The following is a 12,737-nucleotide window of genomic DNA, read 5'->3' on the forward strand; positions in this document are numbered from 1 at the left end:
ACTGTTGCTTGGATCAAACACCGCATCTCCTGGTTCCAGGCATTTTCCCAGTCTGCCCTCATACTGGGAACAGTCTCCCTCCTCCTCTCCACCTCCTGGCTCCTCAAGCTTCCTTCAAGTCTCAGCTAAAGTCCCATCTTCTGCTATAACCCTTTCCCAATCCTCCTTAACTTTAGCGTCTTCCATCAGAGACAAACCCGCGATTTATCCTGGACATACTTTGTTTGCATATAGTGTTTACATGTTGTCTCCTCCACTGGAGAGCAGGAATTGTCTTAGCAAAATTGACAATGTCAGTTGTTCAGCATCAACATGCTAGTAAATCTACTGACCCACCCACTGACCATTGGTTGGCCTCCTGTAAGTCTCTGGGTCTTGGGGTTAAAAGGAATGCTTCTCGAAGCTCAGCTGGGACAGCCTTTCATTTCCATCCCTCATTAAGCATCCACTCAAAAGTGATCAGGGAAATAACAGCAGGTTGAGAAGATCAACCAGGGTTGGGGAACCTTTGGCTTCCAGGTCACATGCGGCCTTCTAAGTCCTTGGGTGTGGCCTTTGGACCGAGGCCAAGTTCTACAGAACAAATCCTTTTATTAAGGTGAGTTCTGTGAAATTTGGATTCAGTCAAAGGCCTCTACTTGAGGCCCTAGAGGGCCACATGTGGCCTGGAAGCCACAGGTTCCCCACCCCTGGGAGTCTAAACTGTAGAATTCTCAGGATCAGAATAGAGGTATGTCAGGATTCTCTTTCTCTCTCTGGTCCAGACTGTGGCCATCAGCCCTGAAGGTACTCTGCATAGAGTTTCTTATAGTACTCGGAACACTCAAAAAGGATTTCTCTAGCCTTCAAAGAGGCCAAACTTAAAGCTTAGTGCTCTCTCTCTGTCTCTCTGTCTCTCTGTCTGTTTGTCTGTCTCTCTCTCTCATCAATGCTAAGATTTAGACCAAGACTGGTTTTAAAAAAAAATTCATTTTCATTTTTAGATTTGGAGAACATGTAAAAGATTTAAGGGATTTTATGAATTGTAAGCTCAGTATCAATCGCTAAGACATCTTCCACAAAGGTTCAGGTGATCCAAGGCTGGGCTTGTTGAGCTGGAGGATCCAGATCTGATGGCTGAGTAGGAAAAGATTGAAGGACCTTCAACTGTTGAGAAATGCCCAGCACCCAGCACAACTGTGCTGACTGAACATGGCAGGGCTTTGGTTGCAGGGAGAAGGAGCTAGTACACACGTGGTGAGGGGCAGGGGCCCTGTTGCCTGTGGGCACTCGCAGAAGGGCAGAGTCCCTGGTTTCAGTGCCAGGACAGAGAGGGCAGCTGTAGTTTGCAGCCACTGGAGGTACCACAGGGAGCAAGAACGTTTGTGGGACAGTGTGGCTGAAGGCCCTAGTCATGGTTTAGGAGTAGAGAGCCTTAAGTTGAGCCCCAAGATAGACCTCAGAAAATAGCAATGAGAAGGACCTGAGGCTTGGGACATCATTCCCCAAGACTACAATTTGATTACATTAATAGCTGCTAAAAACAAAATAAAACAAACAAAAAATAAATAAATGAAAATGAGCAAGCAAAGGAGAAAGAACCCGACAATAGATAGTTATTATGGGAATAAAGATGATCTGGATTCATATTCAGAGGAATATAATGGAGCTAAAAAAGCTACTCCTTTTTCAATGAGAAATGTCAAATGGTCCCAAACACAAAAGGAGGTCTTGGAAGAAGTTAAAAAGGACTTTAAAAATCAAGTAAGAGGGGCGGCCAGGTGGCTCAGCGAGTAAGAGCACCGGCTCCAGCCTCAGGATGACCTGGGGATCAAATCCAGGCTCAGATAACTAGCACCACACCCAGAAATAACTGGCTGTGTAACCTTGAGCAAGTTACTTAACCCTGATTGCTTTAAAAAAAAATCAAGTAAGAAAGATCAAGGAAAAAGCAGGGGGGGAAATGAGAGCAATTCAAGAAAATTATGAATGAAAAACTTAAGGAAGAAAATAATTCCTTGACAACTAGAATTGGGCACCAGGAAGCTAATGACATTCTAAGACACCAAGAAATCATAAAACAAAATGAAAAGAATGAAAAAAGGAAGAGAAAGTGAAACATCTCTTTAGAAAAACCACTGATAGAGGAGAAATAATGTAAGAATAGTTGGACTACCAGAAAATTCTGATTAAAAAAACAAATCTTGATACAATATTGCAATAAATTACCAAGGAAAGTTGCCCTGAAGTTCTGGAACAAAAAAGCAAAGTAGAAATAGAAAAATCCACCAATCACCACCTGAAAGAGATCCGAGGAGGAAAACTTACAAGAATATCATAGCCAAGTTTCAAAGCTCCCAGATTAAGGAGAAAATATTGGAAGCAACAAGGACAAAATAACCAATTTAAATATCATGGATCTACAGTAAGGATTACATAATACCTAGCATCTACTTAATATTGGAGGACCAAAGGTCTTGGAATACTATATTCTGTAGAGCAAAAGAGCTGGGGTTAAGATGCAGGGTAATTTACCCAGCAAAATTAGGTATAATTCTGAATGGAAAAAAAAAATGGAACTTTAACAAACTGAAAGTCTTTCAGTTTTTTGTTGCGACAAAACCCCCAGAACTTAAGGGAAAATACAACATATAACATCCAGGAGAAATATAAGGTACTCTTATGATTGTTTGATTATGATTATTTGAGTAATTTGAAAGAAAGGCTTAGATTGAGCAAAGTATTATCGGGTAATTCTGAAAAAATAAAACTGTAGGGAGAGATAAAAAGGAGTAATTATCTCATACAAATGAGATATAAAAGGAAAAACTGACACAGAATAAGCTATTAGGGGAGGGCAGGTAGTGCTGGAACTTTTACTGTCATTGGGAGTGGGTTAAAGAGGGACACACACACATATATATGGGTATAAAAGTCTTCTAAATTTAGAAAGAAATAAGAAGACAAAGGGATAGTGTGGGGAAAGAGAATAAGGGAGAGACTCTTAGAGGGGTGGGTTGGTTAAGGAATAGAAGGGCAAGGTAGCAGGTGGAAGTAAAGCAAAGGGATAGGGTAAATAGAGTGAGAAGGATGATGAGGAAAAAAATATGAAGGAGGAAAATATTTAAGTAATTGTAGCTTATAATGTGAATGCAACAAATTTACCCATTAAACAGAAATGGATAACAGATTAAAAATTCGAATTTAACAGTATATTGCTTTCAGGAAACATTATAACAATGAGAGATACACACAGAGATAAGATAAAGAGCAGGAATAGAATTTAATATTTTAAAAAAGCAAGGATAGTAATCGTGATCTCAGGCAAAGTTAAAGCTAAACTAGATTTAATCAAAAGTGAAAAATAAAGAAACTACACTATGTGTCTGCAATATTATTCAGTATTTTTTTAGACCATTTAAAATACCTGAGTATACACCTGCCAAAACAAACACAGGACCCATATGAACATAAACATAAAACACTTTTTATACAAATGAACTCAGATCAGAATAATTGAAGTAATATTTATCATTTATGGTTAGGTAAAGTCAATATAGTTTTTAAAATGACAATTTTATCTAACAAATCTACTTATTTAATGTCATTCCAATTACATTATTAAAAACTCATTTTACTGAGTTAGAAAAAAATAATAACAAAGTTCATTTGGGAGAACAAAAGGTCAGGAACTTCAGAAAAAAAAAAACAAGGAAAAAAGATGTAAAGGAAGTAGATTCAGTAATATCAGACCTTAAACTATATTATAAGGCAAGAACATTGTTGAAATGTAAAACAGGATAATTTCTATTATCTTAAATTAAAATTATCTTGTATAAATAAAAACTATGAAGCCAAGAACAGAAGGAATGCAGAAAATTAGTGGGAAAACTTTCATAGACAATCTCTCAGACAGAATATGATTGGGTCGGAATATTGCTATGGTGTAGGGGGAGAGAATAAGGGACTTGATATGATAGAAAAACATGGAAAGACTTGGATTTATGAAGAAAGAGGCTATCCACCTTTAGAAACAGAAGATGGGAGGAAATCAGCATGATTTGTAAGTGTATCAGTGTAGATGTGTATGTATCGATTATAACAATTCGAATTTAACAGTATATTGCTTTCAGGAAACATAACAATGAGAGATACACACAGAGATAAGATAAAGAGCAGAAATAGAATTTAATATTTAAAAAACAAGCATAGTAATCGTGATCTCAGGCAAAGTTAAAGCTAAACTAGATTTAATCAAAAGTGAAAAATAAAGAAACTACACTATGTGTCTGCAATATTATTCAGTATTGTTTTAGATCATTTATAATACCTGAGTATATACCTGCCAAAACAAAAACAGGAACTATATGCACATAAACATAAAAAACTTTTTATACAAATAAACTCAGATCAGAATATATGATCTAAACCTTCTTTGGGGGGGAGAAGAGGGAAAAAGGTAAAAAGTGCATAGCAGAGAACAAAGGAAACTAACAGAAGCAAAGAAAAGCTGCGCAGTTTTGAAATGTGTAGTATTTATTATATAGGTTTTCTTGAAATAAAAATTTATTGCTTTATATTGAATCCTCTCTTATGGTCTTCTGTATACAAAGCAATGTTTCTCCCCCCCTTTTCTCCTTTTGTATTTAAGTTTAAACATTTTTTTAATTACCTAAAAAAATGAAAACAATACCTACGCACTAGTCAATAGATCCAGGTATTTCAAACATTCAGTACAACCAAATTCTCATACAGTCAAATCCTTGAAGCTTTTGAAGTTACAAAACAATCAGACCACTAGCTGTGAATGATGCAGTCAGCTTTTTCTTCATTTTCAGATTTTCCTAGTGCTTTCAGACTACACAATTCAGATTTAGGAAAAATACTCTTTCTCTTACCACTTCTTCCTCAGATACATACTGCCTGAAATGTTCAAGCACCTTAAAGTCCTTTCTCTTACAATCAACAGACCTACCTGGATCAAGAGATGTGAAGTCCCTTAAGTATTGGCAGAGCCCACCCAGACCAGTGAATCTATCTCCCTCTCTGCAGTGGTGGAGGTGACAATAAGGATGGAGGCAGTTATAGAAGAGTGACAGTTGTTCCCAAAGTTAAGGATTGTGCCCCACATCTGTCCTGATATCTTCCCCACTAAGTAGCCCTCCCTCCTCCATCATTCATCCTGGCTGATAATTCAAGTCACAGCAAAAAGATTTAGATTAGACCTAAGAAAGTGTCCTGATAGCTGTTCTGTCAAAAATAGTAGTCCTACTATGTGTGTTAAATAGAATGTCCTGGTAGATTTATGGAGGGAAGGATCACTTCTAGCTATGGGGGTAAGGAAGGCTTCATGAAAGAGGTGGCATGGGACTTGTGTCTTAAAAGAAGGAACGGATGGCAAAAGGTGAAGATAGGATGGGGTGGGGACAGAAGTGAAAACACAGGGGAAGATTTGGAGGTTGGAGAGGGCAAGTCTGGGGAGTATAGGGAGGGAAGTACCATCAACTAAAGTTTGGAAGGTAAATTGAATCCAGATAAAGGAGAGAAAGCTTTGAATGGCAGACTAAGATGTATGTGCTCTTTATTTAATGAACCATGGGATGCCCCTGTAGGTGGCTGTCCTTGTGTTATTTGCTCTCCTTTCTGCCCATGTCTCCCACCTCCCATTGCAAACCCAGCACACAGAGACCTCTTTACCTTAGATCCAGAGCTGGGCTTCTTTGCAGTCAGGCTGGGGGGGCTCTGGCAACAGAATACTCAATTTGAATTTACTCCCACCCTTCCCCCACTACCACTTCCTTTATTTCTGTCACGTGCTTGATTGTTTTAGCTAGTAGGTGCAGACTTTAAAACCACAGAGGATGCCTTTGGCTATCAAGGGTCAGGTTACTTCTTTCCTCCGTTTTCACCCCTTTTTTCTCAACTAGATATTTCCACTGCTCCTCCAGCTCTTCCTTGTACTTTTCCTCCTCCTTTTCTTCTTCCTTTTTTTTAGCCTAGGAATAGATACTGTCCTATGTGGTACAATAATAGACTGTTAAGGGCAGGAAGGAGGCTTAGAGGTCATCTAATGATTCCTTTTTATTTTACAGGTGAGGAAACTGAGGCTCAGAGAGGGGACAGCCATCCTAACACAGATCCTTTCCTATGAGCAAGTTTTGACCAGGGTTGGGATGGGGTAGAATGAAAAGATCAAAAGGCATTCCGGGCCTGATGTTGGAGGACACAAGGCAGGGGAAAGCAAAGAAAAGAGAGTGGGGAGCATCATAGGTTGGCTTCATGACTTTTTGACTACCAGTCATGGAAGAGGTAATTTGGTCCAATGGAGAATGAATGGATGGTTCAATAGATTTGGACTTCACTGGATTCGTTCTGGGGGAACATGATAGACGTTATTTCAAGTTTTTGAATAACTGTCATATAGAAGGAGTTGATTTGTTCTGCTGGACGCCAGAGGGCAACACTTGGAGGTAAAATTAGTCTTGATGTCAGGAAAAACTTCCTAAGAATTGGAGTTATCCCAAAGTGGAATGGACTATCTCAGGAGGCAGTGGGACTCCCTTCCCTCGATGGAGATACATAAACAAAGGTTTGACTATGTTGTGGATAGGATTCTGTTTCAGATATGCGTTGGACATATGGGCCCTGACGTCTCTGCCAACTCTGAGATTTCATGCTGGTTGGGCTAGATAACCACCTGTCTGCTATCTTCTAGGGATTCTTTCTTTTTTGGAGGGGGGGAAAGGTAGGGCAATTGGGGTTAAGTGACTTGCCCAAGATCACACAGCTAGTTTTGTGTTAAGTGTCTGAGGCTGGATTTGAACTCAGGTCCTCCTGACTCCAGGGCCAGTGCTCTATCCATTGTACCACCTAGTCGCCCCTGGGGATTCTTTTAAAGGTATGAGTTGGACTGGATAGCCTCTGAAATTCTGGGAAGTCATCCCTCCCCCAACAACCATGAGATCAATTCAGTGTCTCCTGTATCCCTCCTGGCACCCACCCATTGAAATGCTAAGTGCGGGACACTCAGTAAATATTTGCTGAATTAGATTTCGGAAATAGAGAGTTTGAGAGAGCTATCAGTCGCGGTGTCGTTTGAGGGAATAATAATAATATCTAGTATTTATATAGCGCTTTAAGATTTGCAAAGTGCTTTACAGATATATCATATTTCTATTCTCACCACAACCCTGGAGAGGGGTGCTATTATTTTCCTTATTTTACACAAGGAGAAACTGAGGCAGGCAGAGGTTAAAGTGATTCTAAGGTTTTATTTGAAATCAAATCTTCCTTGCTCTAAGCCCAGTGCTTTATCCACTTTGCCACCTGGATACCTTTGGTAGAGAGATTTTATAAAGCATATGAGACTGTGTAACTCATTTATCGCATTGGTGCTTTTCCTTTGGGGGACTTAGAGGTACTTTACTGGTCATCTCTAGGATTTATAGATTGTGCCGGAAGTTGAAGGTCGTGCACCTCAACTTCAGGCAGCGCCCTCTCAGATCTGCTGTCTCCTTTGTCATCCATCCCCTGGGTACCGCCCCCACCACGCCCACCATGCCCTCAGGCCAGGGATTTTCCCTTCTCTCTACCCCGGGCCACGCTCTTACCTCGAGCGGGGCTTGGCATTTGAATGCTCTGCCTCCACACTTCTGCCTTCAGTTTTCCTGAGTTTCTTTCAAGTTTCGGCTCAAATCCCAGCTCCCAAAAGAGTCCTTTCCCAATGCCCCTTGCTGCTAACCCCTTCCCTTTCAGACTCCCTTCCATACACTCTGTTTATCTTGTATGGAACTTGTTCACAAGTTGTCTCTGCTGTTAGAATGTGAGCTTGTTGAGGGCAGGGATAGGTTGTTGGTTTTTTTCTTCCTCCCCTTTTTTTTAATATCCCTAGTGCTTAACACAGTGCCTGGAACATAGTAAACCCTAGATAAATTCTTTTTGATTTGCTTGATTGAATGGACCTCCTTGCTTTCATTCAGTCTCTGGCCACATGTATACACTGTTGCCAACTTACATTCTTACAGTCAAGTCAGTTAATAAATATTTATTAAGCACTTACTATGTGCCAGGCCCTGTGCCAAGTCCCGGGGATGCAAAGAAAGCCATAAGACAACTCCTGCCCTCAAGGAGCTCACACTCTAATGGGGGAAGGCACACAAATAGAAGCTGAAAAACTGGGGGAGAGGTGGAGGGAGGGCAGGGAGAGGGAGAGGCTGCTTTTAGCCAAGTGGGAAATGACAACATGGTTGCTGCCTTGGGCAGCCTTCTAAGGTGGAGGATCTGGGAAGAGCCCACCCCAACCTTCTGCTATCAGGCCATGGAGGGATGCTAGGGGCAGGGAACTGGGAAGAGGTTTGAATTTCAGGGCTGGTTTCATCTTGAATTTTCAGAGCTGGATCATGAAGTCCAGGAAAGCAGCTGGGTGGGAAATAGTGATGTGAATTCTCTGTGTGCCCTCCCTTCCACACTTAACAGATCAGCCTTCCCAAGTCTGTGCAAGTCCCTTGTGCTTGCTGGAGCAAAAACAAACTTTTCAGGGAAGGCTCAGCCTTAAATGACAGCCTTAACTGGCCTCCTCAAACTGTGTCCTTGCTTTTCAACTTGTTTTTTCTGCTATAACCTTTACCATATCTTTTCTCCAACTAAAGCTGTAACTGGCAAGTAATGTGTCTAAGACAAGCATCATAAACACACACAAGGATTTCAAATCAACTTTTAAAGACTGATAAAGTATGTATAGAATGATTTTGTGTATATATGTGTATGATATACACACACATGTACACATATTTGTGTCTAACAGCAGCCGTCTCTAGGATGAGAATGGGGGAGGAGAAAAAAGGGAAAAAAAAGAAATTTACATGATAATGATGGGGTACCTGGGGTCTAGGTCAATTTGTGAAACCAACTTGTAAAACCAGTCTTGTTCAATTGTAACTGCAATTTGTCCTTTCCCACCCTTGAGATCTGCCCCTTCTCCCTATCCCACACTCCACGGAGGCAATACCCTGTGACCCCTTTGTTCTTAATCTCTTCATTTCTTCTGGGCCTGGCCCACACCCTCCTTGCCTTTTGTCTCCTTCGGCTTGGCCCAAATCTTATCTAAACTATCTATTCACATGCTCCTCTTGGTCAGCTCTGAGGCCCCTCCCGTCTGGTCTGCCCTGACAATGGCAGCCCTACCCTTTAAAGGAAAAAGCATGGACCCCTCTCACTCGAATGGAAGCATAACAATAAACTTCTACAACTCTCACTCCAATGAAGCCTGAGACCTTGAATTCTTTCCAGACGCTATTGCAGGTTTTCTGGTCTTAGATAAGATCAGAATTCCTGCTGAACCTATTGGGATCCCGACCCCCATCAATAACTTTATTATATATTTAAAAGTAATAGCAAGTTGTATACCATCATTAACATCATCAAGAAATAATCAAAAGGGAGCTCCACCCTTCAGCAATGGGGAAAGTTTAACAAGTTATTCCTGAGCTTAGTTGTTTCTAGTTGCTGAGGAACTGGAAGTCTGGTCAGTGACCCCCCCCCCCCCCTCCTCCCCCTTCCCCACCCTCCTCCTCCTCCTCTTCCTCCTTTTCATCTTCCCCTTCCCCCTCCCCATCACCCACCCACCTTCAGTGGCAAAGCCCTGATCTTCCTGACCCAGCTATGGCTTCGACTCCAGCCATGCCAATCTGCTTCTCATGCCCTACACTCAGCTTGCTGTGTCCCAGTTCATTGCTTTCACCCGTCCCAGAAATCATGCTCAGAAAAGGGCCTCCCTGAGAGCTGGCTGCAAGTGATGTCTGTCCTCACCTTTAATACCAGTTTTAAAACTTATCTCCTCCAAGAAGATTAGCCTGATTAACCGTGTTCCCTCAGGAACAGCTTCTTTCCCTATCGCCTTCTGCACTCACCAGCTCAGTATGTCCTGTGATCCTGCCTTTGGGGATATGGTGCTACGTAGATGGTCTGTGAGAGTTCTTATTCCTCTGCTTCTTCTTCTGAAATGTATGGTAAGTTCCTTTGGGGAAATAGTGTTCATGGCTTCTTTTTACATAGGCAAGTATCAGGATTTAGAGGAATGAAGCTGTAATTATCCTAGGGAAAATGGGGCTTTGTCCTAGTTTGCCAATACTGAGATGGAGGTCGGTTCCTTCCTACAAGGACACACCCATGCCCATGGTCACAAGGTCACTTCCTCTCTTATTCTGGTCTTCCATAGACTAGGGCCATATGACCCAGATGCTCTTGGGTGACCATAGGCACAGTCTCCCTGGGAAAGTCCTGCTTACTCTCAGGGCTTGGTGAAGAATGAAAGCCTGGTTCCTGTCCGCAGAGCATCCCTCTTATACACCGGCCTTCCCCTCCAACACCAGGGACTCCAGTCAAATTACCCATTTTCCTAGAGCAACCTCAGTCAGACTTTCTTGTGTTCTCTCCCTCCCCTCCCCAACTGTTTTTGCCTTGGAAGAAAAATGTCTCAGTTATGGCTCTGCAGAGGCCCTGGGTTTGGATCCTGGTTTTGCTGCTTGTTTGTGGCCTTAGGAACACAACTTCATCTGTCTAGGCCTCAGTTTCCTCATCTGTAAAATATGGGAATTGGATTAGATGATTTAGATTCCTTCCTTCTCTAAAGCCTATGATCCTGGAGTTTGTGTGGAGTGGGCACTGGTTCAGTGTTCACTGACCAACCGTCACTTTTATAAGACTTGTAAAAATAGTTCCATCATGGAAGGAAAGAAAGAAAGGGAAGAGCAGGTTGTTGGATGTGTGATTTCATGGGCTGAATCTCTCGAGCAAGGGGCAGTAACCTCTCAGAAACAGGTGAGAAGCCTTTATTTACTCACTCCAGTTGAAAGCCTCTCATACCAGTAATGCATTTTAATGTGTAGTCATATATTTTATTATATATTAAAACCATGTATGTATATGTGTATATATACATATTCTGTGTGTGTATGTATATATGTTGATGGAATCACAGATCAGCACAAAAGGCTTCCCCAAATCACTCTCCTGGTTCTCCCTAGAACATGAAGGCAGGCCTCCACAGAACATCCCTTACTCAGAGGAGCTTCTACTGGTATCTGGGATCTTTAAAGGGAAGGGCATGGGATATTGGGATATGATGCACACTTGAAGGCCATGAAGGCAGGGGAACCCCTCCCCACCTGTCCAGGTGGGCTCAGTGTCAGAGATATAGTTAGGGACAACTTAGGGGAAACCAAGCCTTAAGCCTTGGGGCTCCCAAGAGCAGAATGACTCATGTACAGGAACCCCAGGTCTTGGGTTAAAAGGAGGGCAGAGGCTTCATCCATGCTCACTGACCAACTGATAATTTTGGAAGACTTAAAAATAGTGTTCTCCAGGAAGGAAAGAAGGAAGCAAAGGAAGAAAGAAATGAAGGAAGATAGGGAGGAAAGAAAAGAAAGGGAGGAAGAAAATAGTATTTTCCAAGAAGGAAAGAGAAAAGAGAAAGAAGAAAAAGAAGGAAAGAGAAGAATGAAGGAAAGAGAAAGAAAAGGAAAGAAGGAAGGGAGAAAAAAGGAAGGAAGGAAGGAAGGAAAGAAGGAAATGGCCATGAGTACCTTGGATTGTAGGTCCCAGGGCTAAAGGTCTAGCCTGACTTTTGCTCTCTGTGGCTTCACTTTCTGGCTATGGGATAATCAGGAATTCCATGGCCCTCTTCCTGCCCTTGTCTGAAATGGAGATAAATCCTTATCTATCTCTATGGGATAGTTGTAGGGTAAGTATATTAACTGGAATAAGGACATTCAGAGATATGAGCTATAAAATAATTAAAATTGTTGCAACCCAGGCCAGATATGTAAAGATAACCCAGTAATTCAGCCCTAATGTGGGTACACAGAGTTTATCACTTAAGCTTCAAAGTTCCTTAGAGACAAAGTTCTTAAAATACCTTGGGTAGAGATTATGATAAGCTTCCAGGCAGATACTGAGCTTTCCCAGACTTCATCTTTTCTCCCTTGCTCCCTGCTTCTGTCTATCCTACTACCACTGCCAGCAGAATTTTTCAGAAATCATTTTTTAACTCAACCCTTAACAGCTGAAGAAATAGCAATAGATTTCCTAAGGCCTTTTGGATCAAATACAAATTTGTCGTCCTAACAGTGAAGATTTTCCTTGAATGTGGCTTCATTTTATGAAGACTTTATGTTCCTCTATTCCTCAGCTACTGTCACAGGCTAATCTCCTTAATGTCCTCCCAATCCCTAACCCCTCAATGTACTTTTCCAGGTCTTTCCTTGATCTTATCCCTATCCTCCCCTGTAGCCCACAGTAAATATTTATTGTCTACCACAAGAGATAAAAAGGGGGGGAAGGTATGTGATCCCCCCCCCCCCTGCCCCTGCCATTTGATAGAGGAAGAGATATTAATGTGTTTACAAAATGGAACACCTTTGTAACTGAGTCAAGAATAGAACTCCATTGACTGAGTAATCAAACTAGCCAAACTCATTGAGGTTTTAAATAGTGAAGTCCCAGAGGAATTTCTTCAGTTTGAAAGGAATAAGAAAGATTTCAAGTGGGAGCTGCTTATGGAGCAGACTCCTGTAGAGAGGGAAGGAGGGAATTTCTCTTTCTTCCCCCTTCACATTGCCCACGCGCCCCCCAGTTTTGGTCATGTAGCTTAAAGAGGGGACTACTTGAACAGTAGAAGACATTTCATCCAACACAGATCAGAGACACACATACACACTCAGAACTGACACAGACATAGAGAAGTCACTTGGACAAAGAAA

At 41.7% G+C, this 12,737-nt stretch overlaps 1 protein-coding gene across 1 annotated transcript in view; it reads right to left on the bottom strand.

Annotated features, from left to right (window-relative positions):
- Positions 1-12,366, bottom strand: part of CD160 (CD160 molecule) — a 31,434-nt gene extending 19,068 nt beyond the window's left edge. The window contains exon 1 of the mRNA XM_069090169.1: positions 9,888-12,366. The gene's annotated coding sequence lies outside the window, so the exon portion shown is untranslated. The remainder of the gene's footprint in view (positions 1-9,887) is intronic.
- Between the last annotated feature and the right edge of the window lie 371 nt (positions 12,367-12,737).

Source organism: Petaurus breviceps, unplaced genomic scaffold, assembly GCF_028583685.1.
Source record: "Petaurus breviceps papuanus isolate PSGF00001 unplaced genomic scaffold, PetGlider_PUasm1.0 186, whole genome shotgun sequence".
Taxonomy (NCBI): Eukaryota; Metazoa; Chordata; class Mammalia; order Diprotodontia; family Petauridae; genus Petaurus; species Petaurus breviceps.